Genomic DNA, 25,011 nt, shown 5'->3' with positions numbered 1-25,011 from the left:
ATTCTTGAGACCTATTTTCTCATCTGCGAAATATGAAATATAAAGCAGATAACATTAGGTCCCATCTAGTTCTCACTTTTCATGAGTCTAATCTCCTCCAAGACTGAAAGACAATTCCTACCAAATTCATACAATCTATTTTCAGCAACAAAATTTGTACACATAGACTACTTAAGTAGAAATATACTATATCTAGTTTTCAGGGATTTTATCTTTTTTATCTCCTAACATGGAGAAAATTTTAGCCCATTTCTCAGTAACAGTGGCTCAGTCATACACCTAGTGAGGTGGAAGCACATCCCTTACAGTGGAGTATCAAAATGGCACTGGGGAACCACATAGGTTTGAAATAGTCTCACAGGTGATCCAGACCAAAGCCCCTCCTCAATAGAGTGACTGTCACCTCTTTACCCAATTAAGAATCATTAGATTAAATGCTCAGATGAGTGTAATAGTTGAAGGAGAGAATAGTTAGCAGAAATGGTAAAAATAGAAAAACTTTCTTTCATTCAAAATAAGTTTAAATATCTATTATGTTCTAGTTATTGCACTAGATGCTAAGGATTAAAAACAAACAAACCTGAGTCCCAGCACTTAAGGGATGTTATAGCTTGGATCTGGAATGTTCCCCAAATGCTCCCACATTGAAGGCTTGGCCCCCACTGCAGCACTGTTCAGAGGTGGGACTTTTAGGGAAGTGACTAGGTAATGAGGGCTCTAAGTCTTCTCAACAGATTAATCCATTAATGGGTTTATAATTTAATGAACTATTAGGAGGCAGAGGAAACTGTAGGAGGTGGGCATAGTAGGTAAAGGTGGATCACTGGGGTCATGTCTTTGAAGGACATATTTTGTCCCCAGACACACACACACACACACACACACACACACACACACACACCTCTCTCTCTCTCTCTCTCTCTCTCTCTCTCTCTCTCTCTCTCTCTCTCTCTCTCTCTCTCTCTCTCTCTCTCTCTCTCTCCCTCTGTGTGTGTGTGTCTCTCTGCCCCTCTGCCCCTACTTGCTTCCTGGCCACCAAGAGGTGAGCAGCTCTGCTCCATCACTGTGCTCTCTGCCATGAGGTTCCGTCTTACAATGAGGCCAAGTTACTATGAACTGAGTCCTCTGAGACCATGAGCCAAAATAAATCTTTCCTTGCTTTAAGTTGATTTTCTCAGGTACGTGGTCACAGGACAGAAATCTGACTGACATGGGGGCTTACAGAATTGTAGTCTAGATTAAACACAAGACGTAATGTGATACAAATATCATAAAAACTGACCTGAACCAGCTTAAACACTAAGTGCTTTCATTGAATGATGTAACTAAACACCTAAAAGTAAAGCAAGCATCAAAATTGGCTTAATGAGCAGCAGCAATTAGTTTCAGAGAACCTCTACTTCAAGTCCCAGTTCCCCACTAACAATATAACTTGAGGAAGTTGTTCAATTTCTGCAAGTCTTAAGTTCAACATCTGTAAATAAAATAGGAATAATAATTGTCCCTGCTACATATTGTTGTAAGGATTAATTGGGACAGTAGTAATAAAGCACTTGCTCAATGCCTCACTTATAGTAAGAGCTCAAAACAGTGATTATAATCCTCATTATCATAATTAAGGGATTAACTATATTCAATAATAAGATTGGAGGGTATAAGGGATTAAATTCAGGGGTGCTCTATCACTGAACTATATCCCCAATCTATTTTTATTTTTTATTTTGAGACAGGGTTTCTTTAAGTTGTTTAGGGCCTCACTAAGTTGCTGAGGCTGATCTCCTACCTCAGCCTCCAAAATTGCTAGGATTCAGGAATAAGCCACTTACCTGGCAATATGATTTTTTTTTTTAGAATTTAACAACACACAGTCTGGGCATGGTGGTGCACACTTGTAATTCCATAAATTGTGGAGGTTGAGGCAGAAGAATCACAAGTTCAAGGCCAGCCTGAGCAACTTAGATACCTTGTCAAAATAAAAAAAAAGGAACGGAGCACGGAGCTCAGAAGTAGAAAACTTCTGGGTTCAATCTTCAAGACAAAAAAAAAAAGAATTTTATAATGCACAGAACATACAACAGAGCTTGTGAAGAAGATTTTTAAAAATTGGTTTAAAAGTGATCAGAGATAATTTGCAGAATGTGATAGAAAACTTTTTTAAAAAACTAAAGTTTGGCTAAGATAGAAAAATAAAATAAAAGGACAAATATTTTGTGAAGAGTCAAATAGCAAATATGTTAGTCTCTGCAGGTCACCTGGCATCTATTACAACTCTACAACTTTACCATTGTAGCATGAAAGCAGTTACACACTACACATAATTGCGTTGTGTCCATGTTTCAACAAAATGTTATTTATATAACATGGTTTGCTGACCCCTCCAAACAAAAGAAGAAAAAGACACAGGAAAAAAATCCCATCAAAAAGAAACACAATAAGATGGCAGAAATTCTGAATACATTTATAATTACAACAACTGTAATTCTTCAAACTTGCCAGTAAAACATACAGTAATTCATCAACTGGACAAAACAAAATCCAACTGTGTGCTGGTCATGAGACACAGAGTAAATGATAATCATGTTAGAAATGTTTACATAAAAAGGAGGAGATACATTAGGCCAAGAAAATACTAACTAAAATAATTATATTAGTAGAAGACAAAATCATTATTAAGGCAAAATGTATTGAGATAAAGATATACTAATCTTGAACTATATGCACTTAACAACATAGCCTAAAATACATAAAACAAAACTGACAGACTTGGTGAAAAACATAACAATAACTCTACTCAGACATTTCTTTCAGAATGTATTAAACCTACTGATCAGAAGATTTCAAACACGAAGTTAACAAACTTGATTTGATCAATATACAGAAGTCTGCACTCTGCCTCAATTGAGGAATACTACTTCTTTTCAAATGAACGTGAAGCATTTTACAAAAAAGCTAAGCATATATTAGGCCTCCAAACCATTCTCAACAAATAGAAAGCACTGATAACAATAAGACCATAGTTTTGAACTACAGTGCATTAAAACCCAAGATGATTTATCCTCAAATTATTTGAACTAATCAGAGAGTTCAGCAATAAGATATGGAATTAGTCGTTTATTTAGAAAGTGATCTCAGGAAGCAAAGCAAAGGGCTAAGAAAGCAAGGCAAAGAAGGAAGCAAAGCAAATATACCGTGTGCTATTGAGCTGGTTGGTTTTGTGGGCAACTGTGGTTTTCTACTGCTTTGGCATCTCTGAGGAATTGAATGCACTGTGACTCATAACTTTCCCTCATTAAAACAAGAGTCTGGAAAATTGATCCCTTGACACTGCTGCTCATTAGTTGAATATTGCCCCTGGTATTCTTTGGCTGCAGTCTGTGCCTATGCATCCAAGAAAATTCCAGAGCTTCTAGGAAGACTCAGATGTAGAAAGGGAGATTCAGCAGAAAATGCTTGAGGAGCACCTGGAAGTATTCATGGAACTATCTCCTTCAACTGCCCTGAAATTCACTAGTTTGAGGTAATTGAGCATCTTCTGTAGGTCACATAGATTATTCAGGCACATTCAAATAGAATAATAGTATGCATTATTTAGGATACAAGCATATGTATAAAAGTATCAAAATATTCAATACTACAAAATATTCAAACACTACATGGTTTGGGGTGGGTAGAGGAATAGGAGTGACTTCAAGTAGTAATTATTTTCTACAAAGAAATAAATCTTTTTTAAAAGGACAAAATGATAATACTTATTAATCAGTAGATATAGGTGTTCAGTTATTATTTTCTGTGTCTGACAATTTTTTTAAAGAAGAATAAGTTTCCGGTGCTTATAACCAACAGATTTGCTTAATTAGATATGCCATAATCACTGAACTAGCAAAGCTCAGTTGGGCCAGGTAGGACCTGGCCTCCCAAAGAAGCAGAAGCAGATGTTGCATTGCTTTCCCTTTCTTTGAAGGATGTGTCCCTGAGTGGCATTTGAACTTTGAGCACATGAGTCAGGCCCACAGCTGGCTTTTGCATTCCCAGCCTATCTCAGCAGACAAAGTGATCTCTGTGGTCTAGTTCATGGTTATCACTTGGATTCTCCTGGAAAAGTAATCTTAGCAATCTCCCAAAGCCCTTTCCAAGTCCCTGTCCATTTATGTTTATCATTTCATGGTCTAATTGGGCAATTTTCATTAAATGATCTACAATGCACCCGTATAATCACAGTCATGCTTTATAGCTATCATAAAGATAGATTATCACTCAATTCTGTCTGGTGATAGGTGTTTGTGTTTAAGTATGCTATAATAAGAGTCCTTACAGCTGGGCATGGTGACGCATACCTGTAATCCCAGTAACTCAGGAGGCTGAGATGGGAGGATTTCAAGTTTAAAGTCAGCCTAGGCAATTTAGCAAGACCCTATCTCAAAACAGGGGGCAAGGAGAAGGGCTGGAGACGTAGCTCAGTGGTGGAAGAGCACTCCTGAGTTCAATCCCAAGTACCATAGGGTGGTAAGGAGTAAGAGTCCTTACATCTAATCCCTTCCATTTCCAGAAAAAGATTCCCAAAGAAATCAGAATTCTTTCAATTACAGCTAGTAAGTAACAAAATCAAATTTTGGACCCATCATTATCGTTCTTTAAGATCATACCCTTACATTTCTAAGATGTTTCAGAATGAAATATGTCATTTGTGAAGACCCTAAAATCATCAAAGATTAAGACGTCATGATTTAATTAACAGTGGAGTAGCATGAACAAAACGTGTCTGACACTAGAGGCCACATCCCTGGGGGTGGCATGCATGTCCAGTCGGTGCCTGTCAACACAGCCATGCTCCTGGAAAAATAATCTAAGAGATAAATCCCTTTGCATGACTTCATGGTGTGAAGAGTTCAAGGCAGACCTTGTTTGTTGACATCAGCTGTAACAATCTTAACAACGGCCATAACATTGCTGACATGGTTACTTCCCTGTTGGAACTATCAAAACTGCCCAGCTCATCTGCTATTGGGTTAAAGAACCACTAAAGTAAAGAGGACTTTGAGAAGATACAAGGGCACCTAAATCTAGTATAGTGCTTTTCCAACTTTAATGTGTCTATGAATCACATAGGGATCTTGTTGAAATGCAGATTCAGAGTAAGGAAGTTTGGGGTGTGGCCTGAAATTCTTCATTCCCAACAAATGTTTAGGTAATACCAACACTTATGAACCAATGACCATTCTTCAAATAGCAAAGCTTTTCCCTGCTATTAAAAATCTCCCAGGGTCTGTGATGAAGCCATGCTTCTCTAAGTTAGTACTTGGAGGCCTAGAAAGGTTGGAAGCAGGTGGTTTGCATGAGAAGCACTCACAAAATTATTCATAGGCTGTCTAAATGCTTACCTATGCTAGTCAGAAGCAATGATTATTTGTAGTTTATACTGGAGCATTTAGAGACCCAAAATACTGCTAGCAATTGGGCAAACAGCAAATCCTCAACTCTTTAAATTAGAAAGAATGTTCCATGAGCTAGGAACCTAAAGAAGTAGACTAAAGAGGAAAAATGGAACTTAGAATGAAAGGGCTCAGATCTGGTATCAAAGTCCAGTTCATTCAGTTGTCACCTGTGTGGCCTCAGGTAAGTTGTTTAAAGCCTTTGAGACAGTTTCCACAACTCTACAGGGGAAATAATAATAACCAAGTCAAAAGGATTTTGCACTTTGCAGATCATTGTTTAAAAAGTTCTGTAAACTAAGAGCTCTACATGTAATAGTTTTATTTAGAAGACAAAAGTTTAAAGGTAAGTTATATATGGGTACTGATGATGTTTCCACTGAACTTAAAAAGCTACAGAGAAAACAGCTGACATTTAACTCTTTATTCATCCCCAGTGAGCCTAACATCAGAGAGAAGGCTGGTGGGCAGCTTCTCAGGGCCTCAGCAATCTCACAATATCTCAGGAATATCTCATAATATTCCTTCCAGGTCCCTGTATTAGTAGTACCTGAGAGAACATCCTGTTTGCTATTTAAGCACAGTGTGGCACATCACAAAATAATGAAGGCTTGGAATGTCTTTCAGTCCCCCTAAATCTACCAGGTTCTCTGTTCACTCATGTCTACTCTAATTATAGCAGGAAACAAACTGGGTCCAGATGCTAATGTTATGTAAATGTACAAATATTGTAAGAGAAATAAAATATGTACATATTTGAGCTAATGGTATATAAATAATAGTACATACAGGATACATATCATAGGGTTTTATAATTTACATGTCTTTATATATGTACCTAGTATGCTTCTCTTATTTATAGATATCTTGCATATTTTAGTACCTAAGGATTATATAGTACCCCAACTATCTATCTAAATGATTTGTTAATCTTTATGGTTGTAAAATTTGACACCTATATATTACAATAGACACTGGTTGCCTCTCCTTCCCTTCATATTTCCCTGGGTGTCCACATATCCTTATGGGGCCTGTATACTTAGGGTAGGGGTTCTCACTCAGAAGCCATTTTCCCCAATCCCAGGGTTATTTGACAATGTCAGTCATCATTGGGAGAGAGAGTTTCGAACAACTTGTAGGTAGAGGATAAGATGATGCTAAATATCCTCCAATGCAAGGGGTGTCCTGAATATCACAACAAATACCCAGCCCATATGTCACTACTGCTGAGTTTGAGAAACTCCACCTATCTCTAGCAGGGGGGCAGGTGGTTCAAGGCTGGCTTTAAAATGACAATCCAGCTCCTTGCAAAAGTTATAGATTTAGGGTGAATACATGATCATTAGTGATCAAAGAGCCCGAAGAAGACATTTCCTAAGGTTTTCTGGGAGAGACAAGATTCCTCACTCTTTTGAGAGAGGAATTAGAAGTGTTCTTAATGGTTCTGCTTACACTAAGAAGAATTGTCATAAACAAATTTTACCCTCTGTTGGAAAAAAAACTAGAAAAATACACAAAACTATGACTTGAAGACATAAGTTGTCAGGGTGTGAGATAAGTGATCCCTGAAAAGGGACAAAAATGAAAGAAAAAGCATCAAAGTAGCAGTGAATTCTGAAACGATCCAAAAATACTGTGTCATTGGATTAATTGGGGTGGGGTAGGGAGAGAAAACATATTTAAAGAAATAGTGGCTAAAAAAACCAGAAACTCAAAATCCAAGAAACCAAGTATAAGAAAAAAGGAAAAAAGAGAGAACTTCATTATAGTGAAAATCATTTAAAGCAGTAGTAGAAATCTGTAAACTATTTTTCCTTAAAAGAATCTATAGCCTGATGTGGTAGCACAAGCCTGTAATCTCAGCTGCTCAGGAGGCTGAAGCAGGATTGCAAGTTCAAGGTCAGCCTGGGCAACCTAGAGAGACCATGTCTCAAAATAAAATTTACAAAGGCCTGAGGCTATAGCTCATGGTAGAGCACTTGCCGAGCAGACACAAGGCCCTGGCTTTAATTCCTAGTAACACACACACACACACACACACACACACACACACACATACACACGGGTCTATATGTTAAACAGTTTTTAAAGACCTATTTTAAATTGTTTTTCTCCTCTAAGTTAGTGCTGCAATGGAAATAGTTTTCTCTTGTAGCAGAACTCAAAACGGCTTCAATCTGTTAATAGAGCCCATTGTTCTGGTGATGTGTTATTCATCACAGTCACATGGTCAGGTCAGACCTAGTTGAAAAGGTGGCCAAAAATTCTGTGCCCAATTCGTTTAACTGTTTCACCAAAGCAGCAATAAGCAAGTCCTTATTCCCTTAATGTACGTATTCAGGGGCTTACCTCCCTCCCCACTGTCCCTTTAGAGACAGACACTCAAGACATTAGTAGTCTGTATGACCTCCCACTAATTATTCCAGGTAAAAATGACTTCTTTTTTCCCTATCATTTAATTGCTTCAATTTTTATATGCACTTCATGTCCCTATGGCTCTTGAACACTGGCTCCTCCCCCTCCCACAAGACAGATACCCAATTGTCCAACACAGGGGCTTGTAAGAATCAAGTGATGAAAGACAGCGTGAGAATTGGACATTTTCATCAGTCCACTAGCACCACTGCCACCCTTGGCCCTGCTCCTCTAATGATGGCTTGTTCCCTGTTCTGGGTTAAAGTTCCAAGATTTCAGCACTCCTGTGCAGACTCAGATGCCCACTATTTTTCCTGCAATGACTAGAAACCACACCAGTCTAACTATGTCATCCAGGCAGGTTCCATCTTTGAATATCTACCGCCCTGAAACCAGTGAGTCTCCCAAATCCTTAGATCCTTGCATTGAGTCCCCTGTCATCCTGGAAAGGTCTGCTTTGAGGCCCATGCTGAACTCTCCTGTCAACAGCTTCAGTTCATTCTGACAGGCTTCCCAAATCTACCCTCAGGGAACAAGTATTGGACAATCCCCTCCTTTCTTATTTGGAAAGACTGATCTCCTTAGGTAATTGGTCTCCTCATCTCCAGCACTCTGCACATGAAAGAAGGGACTCTCTCCATCAAATAAAAAAGGTTCTATTGCCCTTTCTCAGGGTATCAATACAGTCTAGTCTCAACTTTCCATAGTTACGCCAGGGCCACTCAAGTGATTCTATTCATTAAAGATGGTTTTCTCTTTCTATAAATATCAAATTTGTTCACATAGGGTTTTAAATTCTTCTTCAACCACTCTTCTTATTATTCAGAATCTTCATCTACTTTTGATCAATTTTCAAGGAGTTCTGTTTAGGTAGGAGAAATCTCTACAAAAATCACATTGTTTTTGTTTGTTTTAATAAATAATGGAATTATTAGACATGGAGACCTTATAATATAATCAAATTCTAAGGAACCCCACGCTCTCTGTAAGTCCTCCTGACTGCCATCTTAGTCATTTTTTTTGGACACTGGTGTTCGAACTCAGGGCACTCCACCCCTGAGCCACATCACCAGCCCCATTTTGTATTTTATTTAGAGACATGACTCATTGAGTTGCTGAAGCTAACTTTGAACTCACTATCCTCCTGCCTCAGCCTCCCGATCCACTGGGATTACAGGTGTGTGCCACCATGCCGAGCTATCTTGGCCATCTTAACGTAAGCGAATAAACAGTCCTTTCCCACCACCGCATTGGGATGTATAAGAAGTCTCCCTATTCTCCCCTCTTCTAACCCGGAGTCTCTCAACCACAGGTTAGTCTCAACTTGTACCACAAAAAATGATTCCAAATGTTCATACTTAGGGATTCTTTCCCTGTGCTTCCCAGTGTGACCAAGAAATAAAAACTAGGTAAGGAGTTCCCCAGAAAATGAAAGTTTTTCATTTAGATCCAAAAAAGTCTCCAACCCAATAAACAAGCCCTTCATAAATTATCAATCCAACAAACTGTCAGTTAACTGGCATTTAGCCACAGCCCAGCGCTTCACAAGCACTCCTTCGATAGTGAACGAACGAATGGAAAACTGTGTGTTTCCATGTGTTTCTGACATTAGCAAATGCCATCATGGATTTAGAAGGCTTAGTGTATTACACTTTTCTATTTGCATTGTAACCAGAACCTTCCAAAATCCTAAGGCAAAATAAATTACTTCTCTAAAATGCCTCCAGTTACTCTAATAGTAGATTCAACTTTGGTCAGTTTTGCTGTCTGAGGCTATATTAATCAGAGTCATTAACACCAGCTTTTACAACAAACAACTCTAAAATTTCAGTGATTAACACAACTGTTTCATTTATCATCCAGTTGAAACTACTATGCTGGTCGGGCAACAGTCCCAGGTGACTTCTTCCAAGGCTCAGATATCAGGGCTCCTCCATCTATGGCTCTGCTTCCTGGAAAGGAAAGTCAGAGAGATCTGGAAAGTTTCCGTAGCTTGTCACTTCGACCAATATTCTGTTAGCCAGAATTAGTCACATGATTCCACCTACATGGGAGAGCACTGATAATGTGTTTTTCTGAAGTACTTAGGAATTCAAAGTTCATGGCTTGGTGAAGTTATTGCACTATCTTTGCCACAGGAGATAAAGGAGAATTTCTCCAATATGTTTCTCCTTAACACAGGTTTTGCATGCATGTCCTACTCAGTCAGTCACTTAGAATATAAAAGCTTTAGATATAATCTGGAAAATTGTAGTAAGCATGCTATACAAATGGATTTTATCCAAGGATAAAATTATAATGACTTGGTTTAAAAATCTTAATTTGTTTTATTTTATTTCTACAATAGGTAACACTTCATTTCAAAAACAGAATAAGTGTTTTCATAGGCTGAGCAGAGAGGTTAGATTTTAGACAGAAAAAGGTTGAGGAAAGCAGAAACTAAAAATCAAAATCAGATGGTCATTTCAAAGTTACTTTCCCTTTGAAGTATAAACAGAGATAGATAATAGAAAAATAATGGGTGGGTTAATATCGGATTACTTCAGGTTACTTTTCAAAAGGATTAGAAGGGATAAAGATTAAAGCAAAGGAAAGTAGATTATCACACCAATCAAAATGAGCTTATTTAAGGGGTTGGGAATATAGCTCAGTTGGTAGAGTACTTGCCACGCATGCACAAGACCCTGGGTTCAATCCCCAGCACCACCAAAAAAAAAAAAAAAAAGAGCCTGTTGAGGAAGCTTGGTCATGCTCTTCCTTTCCTTGTTTCTGAGGTCAGATGACAACTCAGTTTCTGTTTAGTACTTAAGAACCTCAGTCTAAGTGACTTCATTTTGATTTTTAGTCTGGTCTGTGCAGCTTAGTGCAGGAAGTCTCCTGCTAAAAACAATGGCGTCTTGTAATTTTCAGCCAACATGTTTTTCCATGTAAACAGTATTTTTCAAAGTCCATGGGTGAACCGCCTATGAGATAAAAATCGTCTAGAGTTTAGTAAATATTTGCTTTTGATGACAGCAATTTGCCACATGATCTCTGGCCTTAACTCTTTCCATTCAATAGTCTCCCCACAAAAATCCTGCTATTCTGCCTCATTTCCTTATGCTTAACTTCCCAGTTTTCCTGAGGAAGTCATTTCCTGAGTAAAGTCATTTCTTCAGCTTCAGGTCAAGCCCAAATGAGCTTTCTCTGCAAATCAAGATGTTTGGCTTAATCCTAGCCTCCGATGGGTATTCCCTCACTTTTTAATCCTTTTCTCCTCTCTGTTCATGAATGAATAATTTCTTTCTTACCTATCACTGTCAATGGATGCCAACGACTTCACTTGGGGTCTTAGGAATGGTGATTCAAGTGACAATGATTCAGACAGCTCTAAATCAGCATTCTGCAGAAGGCAGAAGTGGGAGCTTACATTACCTACAGAAGAAAAGAACTTACAAACAGAATGGAACTGTCCATAAAACACATCTCCTGATATGTATCTTAAGCCTCTGCGTACAGTACGATTGACCGCTTGCTCTGGTCGTTCCAGATGGGGTGGAGGAGACCAGAGTTCACGTTCCTAGGGAGGAGTTGGAATGATGCGTAAATCCTGCCCACTTCATGGCCTCCAGATTCCATTTTGAAATGCCTCATAATTTTCCTTTTATTTTCACATTGCCCACTACAGATCTGCAGGCCTAAGAACCACCTCTGTGACAACAATATATTTGATTCTTCTTTTTTAAATTTATTTGTTCTAATCAGTTATACACGACAGGAGAACTAACCAACTGTTGCCACTCGGCCTCACAATCTCCGAGAAATTCTAGAATGAAGAGGATTCTATTAATAAATCCTCTTTATTAATCCCGCTTCCTATTTAGCTGTTTACACCAGGGCCTCCCTCACCCCCAAGTCAGTGATTGAAGGACCTTGGGGAAATCCAAAGGGTTTCATCAGCTGGAGCAGCAGTGATGTTAGGCAGGATTAACTGGGCCTGTTCTTTGCTAGACACAGTTCTGAGTTCTTTGAATGGATTATCTCAAGGAATCCTCAGAATACCTAAGGACTATTTTGTTTCCTTTTTATAGATGAGGAAACCGAAAAGTTCCTTCAGAGGAAGTTGCATGATATGTCATTCCAAAATATGCCACTTTGGCATTATTGATTATTTTGAGCAGAAGCTACTTAAGAAGAAACAGACCCACCAAAAATTCTTTGCCCTCCCCATCTCTACCAGGAACAGCAGGAGAGTCTTAATCACCAGAGACTCTACACTCTTACCTGCTCAGAGAAGTCCCAGAAGAATCTACATGACAAGATTTTATTTTCTATCAGTCTCCACATTTATTTACCTTCCCCTAATCTGCCTGCCCTAGAAGTTCCAAGTCCTTTCCCTTTGGCTGTTACTTCTCTAAAAGATTCTTATTCTTTGTTAAGGTACCATGTGAGTTCAAGTTCTAACCATCCCCCTGAGTTACTCATCATCAAGCACTCTCGTGTATACATGAGGCACATGTTAATAAATTTGCTTCTCTCCTTCTATCTTTTATCAGTCTAATTTATAGGGCCCCATTCAACAAATAAGATCAATAGAGGGGAAAAGCTGAAGATCAATCGTTGGTGGAGCAGGCATCCAAGCCCAGTGTGACATAATGGTGTGTGTGTGGCTGCTACAGAAAAGAGGCAGGAATTGTGTGTCCAGGAAGGAGGAGGACATTTGCTCCTCTATTCTAATGGTGGGGCCACTGCATGAAGATAATTATGAGCAGGAAGACCAGAGAGCCCTGCATCTCCTTCTCCTCCTAGGCCTGTCCTCTCTCGTTTTCTTCCCACCTGCCTATGCCAAGAGGCAGTGGCTCCCTCCCTCTGCCTCTCTGGCAGGCCCAGACAAGTTTCCACTGGCTCTTTGACAGTTCCCAGTAGTTAAGTGTGTTAACTCAATTCAAAGGAAGGAAAAAAAAAAAAAAAAGAAGAAGCTATGTTTGGGCATTTAATTCAAATAGAATTCTTCCATCCAGTTTTTTCATTAATAAAACTGACACTTTAAATCTCCAAATTATAAAAAAGCTACGTCCTATTTACATAATCACAGGGGGAAAATGTCAGCAATCCTTAAACTATCAACATACTAACTCACTGATTACCTGCTAAGAAACCCTAGAATGCAAACTAGGATGGGCTTTTGAAATATTTTCTTGGGAACATGGAGGACTTCATTCTTGTCATGCCCCAGTTACCAGGAGGAGGATGTCCCTCTCTCCGCAGGGAGCTGCCAGAAATGAAAGTGAGGAAGGCCAATGGACTGTCCTTTGAACCCTATCCAGTGACTGTCACAGGCTCGGCTGATTTGTTTGTTTAACATGGTGTGTATCAATGTATTGTTTGCCAGCTTTTAAGGCCCCTTTCCCCCACATCCCAGCCTGAGCACTAGTTTATACTGCTCATTTTAAAAACACCATCTTTGAATAGAAACACAGCAGTTTGTAAAATCAAAGTTAAAACGGGAGAGTCTGTTCAAAACAGAGCTTTTTGATCTTTTTGTCTTACATGCCTTGGCTAGGTTTTTGGGGTTTTTTTTGTTTTGTTTTGTTTTGTTTTGGTTTGGTTTTTTTGGTGTGTCGGGGGGGCGGGAATTTGTTGTGTTTTTGTATTTTGTTTTTTGGTGCTGGGGATCAAACATAGGGCCTCATACAGGCTGGGCAAGCTCTCTACCACTGAGCTACCTCCAGCCTCTTGCAATCTTTATCAGGTATTCTGTCCACATTTTTGCTGGTATTTTCAAACATCTATAAATGTTTTATAACCAAAACCCATTCTTCTCACATTTTTTTTTTTTACGATTAAGAATCTCTTTCCATTCTTTCTCACTAAGTGAAGTTTGAAGTTGAATTTGAGCTACACCATTAGGATGACATTTCTCATCTCCTCTCACTGGAGATCTCTCACAGGGAGTCAAAGAACCAGCAAGTCAGGATCTGCATTCTGACAGAGTCCTCAGCCTAGGAGGCTCCCAGGACCAGGTGACAGGAGCCCTACCCTTCCCGTCTTAGGTTGACAGGTGCACCCTCTCGAACATCCACTCCTGCCATAGTAGAAACTGCCATGAGGAGGAAATAATCTACTGCCAGAGTGGACCCATTCATCTCTCATCATTTGTCATTTTTTAGTGTTTAAAATCACACATATACACACACACACACACACACACACACACCACATGATGTTTACTCAGTTGCCAAACACATGGATCTCTGACTTAGGTTTCACAATTTAAGTAGCTGATGGTATGTACTATCATGTTTTGTGGTTTATCCTGTTTTATACAGTTTTAGCCTCTGAAATGACAGTAGGTTACGTTTTATGTGGCACGTGGGAAGCAGTGAAGTGTAGGAGGATGCCGTTCCTCTTTGCTGCTATGTGCTATAAAGTCCTTTTAATGCTCTTAGTAAATGGTTTGCACTGACAAGGAGACCAGGTTGCTGAATGACTTAAGGATCAGGGTTTGCATTTCTTTAACAGGCTATCAGAGAAAGGACAAGAATGATATTGTAAATCATTAGATTTCGAGTTAATAGGTTATTGTTGCACAAAAGTCATATCATGCATAAGGATTTCATTTTCTACACTATTTTAAAACTGTCATTTGGTCTTCACCACAAAAGACAGTAACAGTCTGGGTTGTGATTAGAAGATAAGCTTCAAATAAGCCAGACTCAGAAAGTCAAGGGTCATGTGTTTTCTTTCAAAAATGGAAACTAGAGAGAGATAAAAGGAAAACATAGGAGGGGAGGACATCATGAAAATAGGAGGGAGACCAGTAGAGCAGAGGAAGAAGACCACCAGGAAGGAAGAAGGAAGGAGAGGGAAGGTACCGGGCAATGAAACTGACCAAATATATTTATATATACATATTTGCATAAATATATATTTGCACACGTGAATATACATGAAAATGGCATAAATGAATATGTAACAACAAAACCCATTACTATGTAAAATTATAATGCATGGATAAAAAATGATCTAAAAAAAAGCTAGCCTCTAGTCTCCCTCACACTCATCTACTTGCTCACTTTGCTCTTCGCTCACCACTTTGTATCTACCAAAACCCTGCACGCGTCAGAGCACCAGTGTGTGTTCTCTGTCCTTTCACACCTGTGTTGGCCCGCATCCCTAGGAGTCTCCTTGCCTTCAGCACCTGGTCACTTTTGCAGGTGGAAGGCATGTGCAGGATATTGAAGGGAGGCAGGAGGGGAATATTAGGCCTCTTCCTGTTTGGCTTTGGTTTGGTGGTAGCCACATCCCTCTGCTGAAGGTCATTAAGACCAGCCAGCACTTCTCCTTTGATGGCTACTCTCTCTCATTCACTCACTGGTGATGACTCCCTCCTTTTCCCTCACCTCCCTTCTGTGGTTCCTTCCCCTCTGGATGCCTTAGCATCATTTGTTTTATTTATGCCCTTCACTGATAAAAATTATCTATTAAACTATATTCACTCTACCTTGTGACAAACTCTCTTCCCTGTTTTTTGACAGGACCCTAATGAATGAGTGTACACATAATGATTTATGAAAATGTCTAGAATTTTCTTCAATGAGATTAGTAATTCAGGAAAATACCTAGCTGACAATTCAGAGATAAAAGCTATCTTAAAGGTCTTTTCAGAAGTACACTTGAAAAGCAGACTTCATGTTGAATCTCCCCTGTGCAACTTGCTGGCTTGTATGAGAAGTCACCCACGAACCCCTACCCCAGTATGCTTACTTCTAAGAAACAACCTGAAAGCTCACTCCACACTGTTTAGACACCCTTTAAGACTGGAGCACTCTACAGTCATGCTAGAGTTTTGGTGGCTTCAGTTCTTTACAAATATACTTACATGCATATTCACATGTTCATGCAAACACAGATGTGTAGTCACAACACATGTAAATGTACTCACACATGTACATGTACACAATGCTCACATACGTGTCCATGCACACATACACTCACACATATACAGTTGTCCCTCAAATATGCAAGGGTGATTGGTTCTAAGACCCTCCACAAATACTCAAATTCATAAAACACTCAAATCCCTTATCTAAAATGGCATAGAACTTGCATATAACCCATGTTCATCCTTCCATATATTTTAAAACATCTTTAGATTACTTATAAGACCTAATATGCTATGTAAATACTTGTTATACTGTATTATTGGGGAACAATGACAAGAGAAGTCTGTACATTTATAGTACATCCACAATATTTTAAAAATATTTTCAATTTGGTTGGTCAAAGCCGCACAAGGGGAACCTATGGATATGAAGGGACAACTGTATACACACAGTCATGCCCACATACACTAACACACATTTCACACTTGTCTCTCAAGACTTCTCAAAAAGATGTGTTCAAGAAGATTTTCAGCTTATACTAAATGCCATGCTCAAAACCACCCTGCATGATCTTCCTTAACCTCAAGAGCTGACAAAGCACAAGTAACACAAATACCACATTTTCTGATGCAATATGAGCAACATTGATTTCAGACAAAGAACAAATTGTAGTTCTGTGCAGTCTTCACTACCATTATCCTCAAACAATTTGTGAAAGATGAAATGACTTTTACATGCTTCTGCCTTTTCCCATGGAACTAAAATATGAGTGGAGCCACACATTTTCAAATATTCAAGTGGATTTTTTTTAAAGCAGAAATGGTAATTTTCTAAGACTCTGTAATTGCCCATTGCTCATTCTCATAAGAATCCTACTCTGCCCTTGATGAGTGGATAGAATGATGCATCCTCAATGTCACTACACACCTGGATGAGGCCAGTGCAGAGGGCAGCCTGAAATTGCTACATCTGCTCACGGAGTGGTCTGAGTGAAAGCTGGAGAAGCACAGCCAGTGCCCAAAGGCAGTTACTCTGTTCCCGATTCTGTTTCTCCTGGCCACTAATACAGGGTTCTCATTGGCCTGGTACTTTAAAGTTTGTGGAATGTTAACATATAGTGGGGAATCTTAGTGTTGGGGTTTATCAGTGAGCATTGATGAAATTGGTAACATCGTCGTTGGCACTTTTCTCTTCATCCTTCCCTCCTTTCTCTTTGTTTTTGTCCTTTTTATCAACCATAAGGAATAAATGGTAAGATACCCAGGTCTTGGGTTGTGTCTCCTAGAAGCATACTCCAAGATGGAGGTTCGCGAGCACAAGCTTTGACAAGGGAGAATTCCCAGGGAAACCCACATGGAATGAGAAAAGAAAAAGAAGCAAGTCAACAATGAGGGCTCAACCAAAGTCCAGCCTCCATCCCTCAAGAGCTCTGAGGCGTTCCACTTTGGGCAAGGAAGGGAGGTATCCTGTAACATCTCTGAAAAAGGAGGTTCCCAAGAGCCCAGGACAAAGATCTGAATGAAGGAGCAAGCTGTGAGCCGCTGCGGCCACCACTCAGCACATCTGGGAGGTGGGTAGTCCAGCAAGCAAGAGGATCTCGGCAGTACCATCGGCTTACCATGCAGACTCTCTGCAAATCTGGGAGTCACCAAGTTTTCAGTTTGTACCTCTTGCCTGTGTGAAAATATTTCTTTTGATGTAGTTTTTAAACAGATCTCCCAAAGTTCACTAGGCAGCTTGGATTGGGATAAGCAAGCAGAACTTTAGTCCCTGCTCTCATTTCCATTTTATTTATTTTATGTATTGAATTTTCAGGTAAGATTGTAACTGAGCAATGAATGTGCTATGATGTAAGTGCCTTGATAGCAGGGTCCTTGTCTATCTTATCCACCAGAACCCCCAAAGTTTGCAGGACAATGGCACAAAACAGGCCCTTGATAGATAACTGCTGGAAAAAAAATGAGAATTATTGGTGCATTCAATCCTCACAACAACCTTATAACAGGGGCAAAGCAGGTATTATCTCCCACTTTAATATAGGAAGAGACAATTTCAGAGATTTGACCAAGCTAACACATGTACCTGTAACTGAGTTTAATATCAGGGGTTTACGAGAGTAAATATGCCTAGGTGTCGGCTGTGAAGTGCTCAAGCCCTTTGTCCCTGCCCATGTTAACAGGTGTCCCTAAATAAATAAATACCAACCAGGCCCAATGGTGCATGCCTACAATTCCCACTACTCAGGGAGCTGAGGTAGTTGTGGCCAGCCCGAGCAACTTATTGAGCCCTTCTCAAAATAAATAATAATAATAATATAAAGGGCTGGGGTGTAGCTCAGTGTAGAGCCTCTCTGGATTCAATTCCCAATACTGCAAATAAATAAATAACAGAAATGCCTTAGAAAAATAGCGTACTTCATGCATGAGACAATCAACAAATCTAAAGTCAGTAACTTGGTGTAAAATTAAAATAAAGAGCTCTCATCTGATTTGAGGGCACCCTCGTAGACCAGTGTGCCTGGGATGCATGTGACTCTTCACCACCTTCACTGGGTCTGGAACACAGGTTTTCCAACCCTTATTACCTTTTACCAGATCCTTCAGTTTAATGGATTTCCTCTTTCCTCCTATCCTTCTCTTCTGCCCCCAGGGTTCTCAGTCATTTAAGAACCAGAATCTATACTCAGAATATTCACTCCCTGGCCCAGTGAGAAGAGCTGAGCCAACCACCTAAGCCTCTGGACTTGGCACAATTTCTTTTACCTCTGGGTTATCACTCTTCCTCTTCCTCAGGCCACAAAGAAGGAGGAAGCAAAGCCGTAGGGTCAGAGCCTGACCCTGAGCTAAAAACAGGAAATTGCTCAGGATAGGTCTCAGTCTTCAGAAGCTCAGTGACAAGAAGTCAGACAAGGGAGGGCAACCTTGGTGAACACAATTGGTGAGCAAGTTACTCTAATTAGTAATTAATATAGCAAAGTAACAAGTCATTACTTTAAACCTTTGAGGCCTGAGTTGTCTGCTTTACGTATAATCCAAAAGATAACCAGGTGTGGTGTAATACAAAGCTGCTCTACTGCCCTTTCTGCTGCATCACAACCTAGCTTGTCAGTCTGAAAGCTGCTCTCCCTGCCCTTTCCACTGCAGCCATTTCCCCACCTCCCAACTACTTGTCAGTCTGTGAACATCCTAGCTAGCTATTGGTTCATCAGTCACTTGCAAGTATCCTTCTCTGTTATTGGTCCCCTGTTAGCCCAGTGGAATTCAACTGCTTAAGGATAGCTTCCCTGCCATCTTTTCTCATGCTTTCTCTCTCCTACTCCCTTTCTCTCTCCTCCTCCCTTTGCCACTCTCTCTAGTGCACACCCTTTCTCTTTTCCTCTCATTTTCTCTCTTACCCTGCAGGGAGACACTCTGTTTGCTTAATAAACTCCCTTATGTGATTTCCCGTGTCTGGCATGGTTTTCGTGGGGTTCTTACAGTGTGGGATTTTAGAGAAGTCAGAAAATCCTCCCTACCCGAAACCTTACCAATTAGCTATTCCTTTTGGGTTAATTATCATCCTTTTTTTTAAATTTTTTTTGTAAATCTTATTAATAAAGAGGAGAGAGAAGTTGGCAGGCTATCACAAGGTGCAGCATTAGCAAGGATGCAGACAGAAGTAAGTTTTGAATCCATGTGGTGACATCAGAAAAATTGGGATTTTAACTTCCTTACTCAAGAGGAATAAAAGAGTGCTTCGCAAAGGAGCAATCTCATGTACCCAAACTCTACCTGAGAACAAACAGTGGTAAGGAAAATTCTTGAAACAGTTCGTAATTTGAGGACTTTCGCTTCTCATACTACAGAGGAAAACAAGACATAAACCAGCTGGGCAGAGAAAGCAGGCTGATTGCTTTGACTTAGTTCATCACCTTGCTTCCTTCCTAATGGCTAATGGAGTCTGACCAAAGTGGAGCATGTGTGAGATAGGGAAAGAAGCCATTGTGAACTAGGAAGTCACAGTCATGTCTCCCAGTTCATTCGAGATGACCATGACTTCAAATATTCTGTGAGAGGGCCCCCTGTGTGCAAAGAATGTACTTTAATTCTTAGCTGAGAAAGCACAGTCATGATAAATGACCTTAAAATGGCAATCAAGAAAACTGACTGTAAATGTTGGCTCGGCCTATTACTAGCTGGATAACTTGGGGCAGTTCACCTAAACTCTCTGAGCAACACTTCCCTCAGACGTAAATGGACTAAGACTAGCTGAAAAATAGGGTGAGGAGGAATCATTTCAGTTAAATAACCACCATTGCCAGTAGGTTGGGTCTACATAAATCACAGGCCTCTGAAGCCAAGAAAGCCCATCACAGCAGGCAAAGGCCTGCCAGCATCAGCTCCCTGAGTTACGGCCAGCAAAGGTGGGTTCTCCATGAGGGCAGAGGTGTGCTCAGTTCTCAGTGGCAAGCTTTGCCCACCAGGGTCGCAGCAGTCCCACCAGCTCACAACAGATTTCCTTCCAGGTTCTTGTCTCGCAGATTTGAAGAATAAAACCCATGGGCAGTGGAAGGTGGGAGTGAAAGAAGTAGGATTTATTTAAGGGAGAAGAAAAGAAGCAGACCTCTCTCTCTCTCTCTGGGCAAGAGTGGACCTGATAGCAGGTTCAGTTTGTGACCTTCTGATTGGCTATGCCCTTTTAGCCCTTGAGTTTGAACTTTTCTGGAGCCTCTATTCAGGTCTGGCCCCGGCCTCCACTCCTGTTTCTATGTTCCCACTACTCCAGGCACAAGATCAACTGGAATGTTTGCAATGTTTCTACAGATAAATTTCATGGAGTGGCCTTTACATTCAGAAAAGCCTTTCTGGAATCCATTATCCTGATTGCCTGTCTGATTTATTATCTACCCTATCTTATTTATTACTAAAATGCCTTGAACTTAGACATTCAACAAATGGTTACTTTTACCACTTTCTGGGCCCTCAGAGAGCAACCCATAGATAGGACACAGGCTTGAGGAAAAAGTTCTACTATTGGGGTTGTATAGCTGAGTGCAGAAAGGCTTAGATGTAGGTAAGCCCCTGCACTGTGCCCTGCATTCAGGCATCAAGGCCAAGAGTGCTGGGAAGGATAAGGCTTCTTTAACACAAGCGAGTCTCCAAGCAAGAGAAGAATGTGGCGCGCAATGGCCAAAAGGAGAATCCATTTGAGTGTAACTCGGAGACCTATCCCTTTCTCCCCCCGCCCCAACTATGTCCTCCCCCAGTCATTGGTGGCTCTCATATGAGGGGTACAGAGGTCTGTGGGGACCTCCATTCAATGCAAGGTGTGTTACAAGGTAAGAGAAGAAGGAAATAGGGAAAGAGCATGCTGGAAAGATAAATTTGCAACAAAAGCTCAGAACAGAAACTATGACCCAGAAAGCAGAAGCAGTTCCCACTCCACCAACTCCACTCAAAAGGGCAATGCCCTCTGGCAATATGTCCATACCTTGTCTCTGGCACACTCCATTTAACTGTGCAGCTGATCAGAGTCCAGGCTAAGCCTCCAAGGATGCAGAAAACCTGAGCACTCTTCCCTCTGTGAAGTAATCTCCTGGGCTAGGACCAAACGGACTCAAACCATCCTTCTTCTCTTTGCCTAGAATCAGGGAATGCCAGGAACTTGCCATGGTAGGGGGCCTTAGATGTGACCAAGTCACCTTGTGGAGCAGACACTGGTACTCCAAAAGGTTAGGAGACCTACTTGGTCACACACCTACGCAATACAGCGCAGACTTGAACCCACTGTTCCGTTCTACTCACTATGCTACAGGTGGATACGTGTCCTGAGACTCATGGGGAAAGGTGATCATTCTTGAAGTGTCCTGCTCTGAGCAAATTTTCAAGACTAGTCAGAAAGGCCTGGGCTGAAACCCAAGCTCTAATAGCTAAATGATCTCAGACAAACAAAACCTCAGCTTCATCATCCGGACATTACCAATCTGCGTAGGCTATTTTGAGGATGAAAATGAGAGCATGTGACGTAGCTTGTGGGTTCTGCAACACCGCAGGCACCCAGTGCTGGTTGCTGTGGTTGTTAGTGAAGCTGTGATTCAGAGAGCCTAAAGGTCCAAGGAGCCTTGAGAAACAAGACACTCTGAGGGCGGGACAGCCAACACTGGCTAGCCTCGTGGCTTTGTAATTCTGAGAACTGTTCAGCTCCAAGATCATCAGAGAACCAGGTCAAAGGCCAAAGGGAAGCAGTGAGCCCTGCTGGCTGTTTTATCAAGTTCTCCCTCAAGCATTTGACCCTGTAATCATAGGGGACTCCAGTCAGTATGAAGAGAATAGAAAGTGACAGGCACAGTGGAACAGAGCTGTCCCCTGGACAAAGGCAGAAGCCCTGTGGTGACTGTGTCCCTGCTGGGATATTAAGAATCTAATAGCCCTCACGCAGACCCGGAACTTAAAGGGGGGGAAGGGAGGAAAGAAACAGGAAGGAATCTAACCTGAACATTATTCAGTATCAAATTTCAGCAGATGACCCTCTGTCAAGAGCCACAGAGTTATCAAAACTAAATGAAAACTTCTGTTACAGAAACCTGAGGGTCTCTGCTCCATTGACAGGATTTTTCTGGAATTCCAGTTGCACATACATATTTGCACATTTTTTGGATTATTGAAATCACAAAGCTAATGACCCTAAATGCAAAACGTATTCCCTTTGGGGTATTTTTTTAAAAGAAGAACTAGAAAGGGAAGAAAAGCACATCGATTTTATTTAAAGGACTAAAGGCAACTATTTTAGAATTTGGGCGTTCTAGAAAAAGATCGTGAGTTCAACTTTTACCCCTTTCAGTGAAAAAGAGAGGACAAGGAAATAGAAGAGACCGCGTTTGTCCTGCTAGTTACCTCTTTCCCAGGTATAATCCACATCTGAAAACATTAGGTATTAAAAATGAAAAAGCAGTTTGTAGGCCTGTGCTTAGTGAATATGTCCTTGGATCTGTTTTTCTGTTTTTAAATGAGTGTGTGTGTGTGTGTGAGAGAGAGAAACAGAGAGCGCATGCACGTGTGTGTTTAGAGAAGCTGAGAATGACTGTATTCAGGTCTTTCCTGTGGTTTTAGTTCCCTGTCCTGGAGAAAGACATGCATTCCTGTATGGTGTATATGCTAGGTGGGGAGTTGGAGAGATGGGGTGTGTGCGGGGTGGGGACAGGGGAAATTAGTTTGGTGTTATGCTTTGAATATGTCCTCCAAAAGTTCATGTCTTGGAAACTTAGTACCCAGATACTTATGTTGATATTTGGAGGAGGAGCCTTTGGGAGGTAATTAGGGTTAGAAGCAGTTGTGAAGGTGGAATTCCCATGATGGAATTGGTGATTTATGAAGAAGACAGACCTGAGCTCATAGGCTCATTTTTTACATCACTGAAATATTCAGTGTTGAAATATTATTTTCTTACACGTGCTGCCTTAACATTTTATTTCTTTTTTATTTTTCTGTTTGTTTTTTTTTTTAGCAATCTTTTAATACATAATGAGTTGTACAAGTTTACAGTTGCAGTTCCATCAAGTCCCATAAGAATTGTGTTTTTACTGATAGGAATGTCGGGGCACATCTATAATGCCAGCAACTTGGGAGGCTGAGGCAGGAAGATCATCATGTTCAAGGTCAGTCTCAAAATAAAAAAATTAAAGGACAGAGGATGTAGCTCAGTGAAAAAGCATGCCTCTCTAGAACAAAAAAAAAATGAATTGTGTTTTCAGTTAAGTGCTATACAAATGTTTTAATAGGCTGAACTGGGACGCTTACTAGTGTTCTTTTCATACGTTGAGGAATTTGATGAGGATAACATGTCAATCTAGAACAATTCCATCTAGGGGCTGATCATGCTCTATTCTTCAGTCATAGAGCATGTGCTTAGCATACATGAGCCCCTGGATTCAATCCCAGGCATAAAAAAAAAAAAAAAAAAAAGAACAATTCAAAATCATCTCTGCTTGAATAAATTCATGTCTTCTCCATCTTTTTTTGTGATCGCATTTAATTTATTAAAGATGTTTCATGAATGTTTGCAGTACATAACATAGTCCCATAATTTGTAAAAATGTTTACAAAGAAGATGAAAGGCACTGTGGAATGGCACGGGAGTCTTCCTTCCCCTCCTCCCATGTGCCCAGAGTAATTTAGATTTGATCTGAAGCTACATCCCTAGGAACTGGATTCTGCTGGAGTGTTGGGGGTTGGCATAGGGTCAGCCCAGCAGACTTCAAACTCTTCTTTGTTACTTTGTTTTTAAAATTGGCACATCAGGAAGTTGGAAATTGTCCTGAGTAGCAGTTTTTCCATGTTCCATGACTGGGCCAATGAAAACTGCGGTCAGCATATGACCTTTCTGCCATGGTTTGGATATGGTTTGAGCATGTCCCCCAAAGTCTCATGTGCTTAGTCCCAAGTACTGGAAGTGTTGAGTTGTTGGAACATTTAAGGGGTAACACCTAGTAGAAGGTGGTGGTGGGATGCCACACTCAGAAGGGATTAATTCTGTTCTCACAGAGCTAGTTCTCTAAAGAGTGGTTGTTATAAAGTGAGGCCACTCCACATGTTTGGCCTCTTTTTTGGGCAGCCAGTTCCCTTTAAGCATCTATGCCATATTGTGACACACCCAGGAAATCCTCAGCAGAGTTGAGCAGAAGTTGGTACCATGCTCTTGGACCTCTACAACTGTGAGCTAAATATACCTCTTTTTCTTATTAAGTATCCAGCATCACATCTTCTATTACAGTGGCATAAAACTGACTAATACATCTTCCTTTTAAAAATGGCTACATAGATTTCCCCAATGACCCTGACCACTACAGAACTGGAGGCCTTTGTCCTCCCAGGAGAGAAGATGTCAAATATGGAAGTTCTTAGTTACTCTTCCTTTCTTAAAGGAAAAATTCATGATGTTTTGAAAAATACAGCTTAGAAAACTCTATATATGTGAGAGGCAGTATCTTCTGTTACCATCTATTATACAGTTTATTGTAATGCATTTAGTAAAGGAGATGGTGTTTGTAAATTAATCCCCCAAAATAATAAGACAGGCTACATATATAATGTCACATGTACTTCATGATAGTAAAGATTCCTTATTCTTTTTTGGACTTGACAGTTTAATTCAACAGGTTGATTGCTGTATAATTCTTTAAAACATAGTGGTTTATTTTGTGTTCCCTTGGAATCGGGCAAGAGTAATTTGAGTCATACCTGTCCATCAAACCTGGCTGAAATCAGAGGTGAGCTGAGAGGGTGCCATGGTGGCCCCAGAGGCACTTGCCACAGAGTGGACCACCT

General features: G+C 40.4%; 1 long non-coding RNA gene across 1 annotated transcript in view; it reads right to left on the bottom strand.

The window, feature by feature from the left end:
- LOC306664249 overlaps nucleotides 1-17,438 on the bottom strand; it is a 28,390-nt gene extending 10,952 nt beyond the window's left edge. Inside the window, exons 1-2 of the long non-coding RNA XR_013764684.1 lie at nucleotides 17,328-17,438; nucleotides 1,283-1,333 (exon numbers count right to left, since the gene is read on the bottom strand). This is a non-coding gene — a long non-coding RNA (uncharacterized lncRNA). The remainder of the gene's footprint in view (nucleotides 1-1,282; nucleotides 1,334-17,327) is intronic.
- Between the last annotated feature and the right edge of the window lie 7,573 nt (nucleotides 17,439-25,011).

Source organism: Sciurus vulgaris (genome assembly GCF_902686455.1).
Source record: "Sciurus vulgaris genome assembly, chromosome: 6".
In the NCBI taxonomy this organism is placed as follows: Eukaryota; Metazoa; Chordata; class Mammalia; order Rodentia; family Sciuridae; genus Sciurus; species Sciurus vulgaris.
The sequence above is the reverse complement of the archived record's forward strand: the minus strand, read 5'-3'. Positions and strand labels throughout refer to the sequence as shown.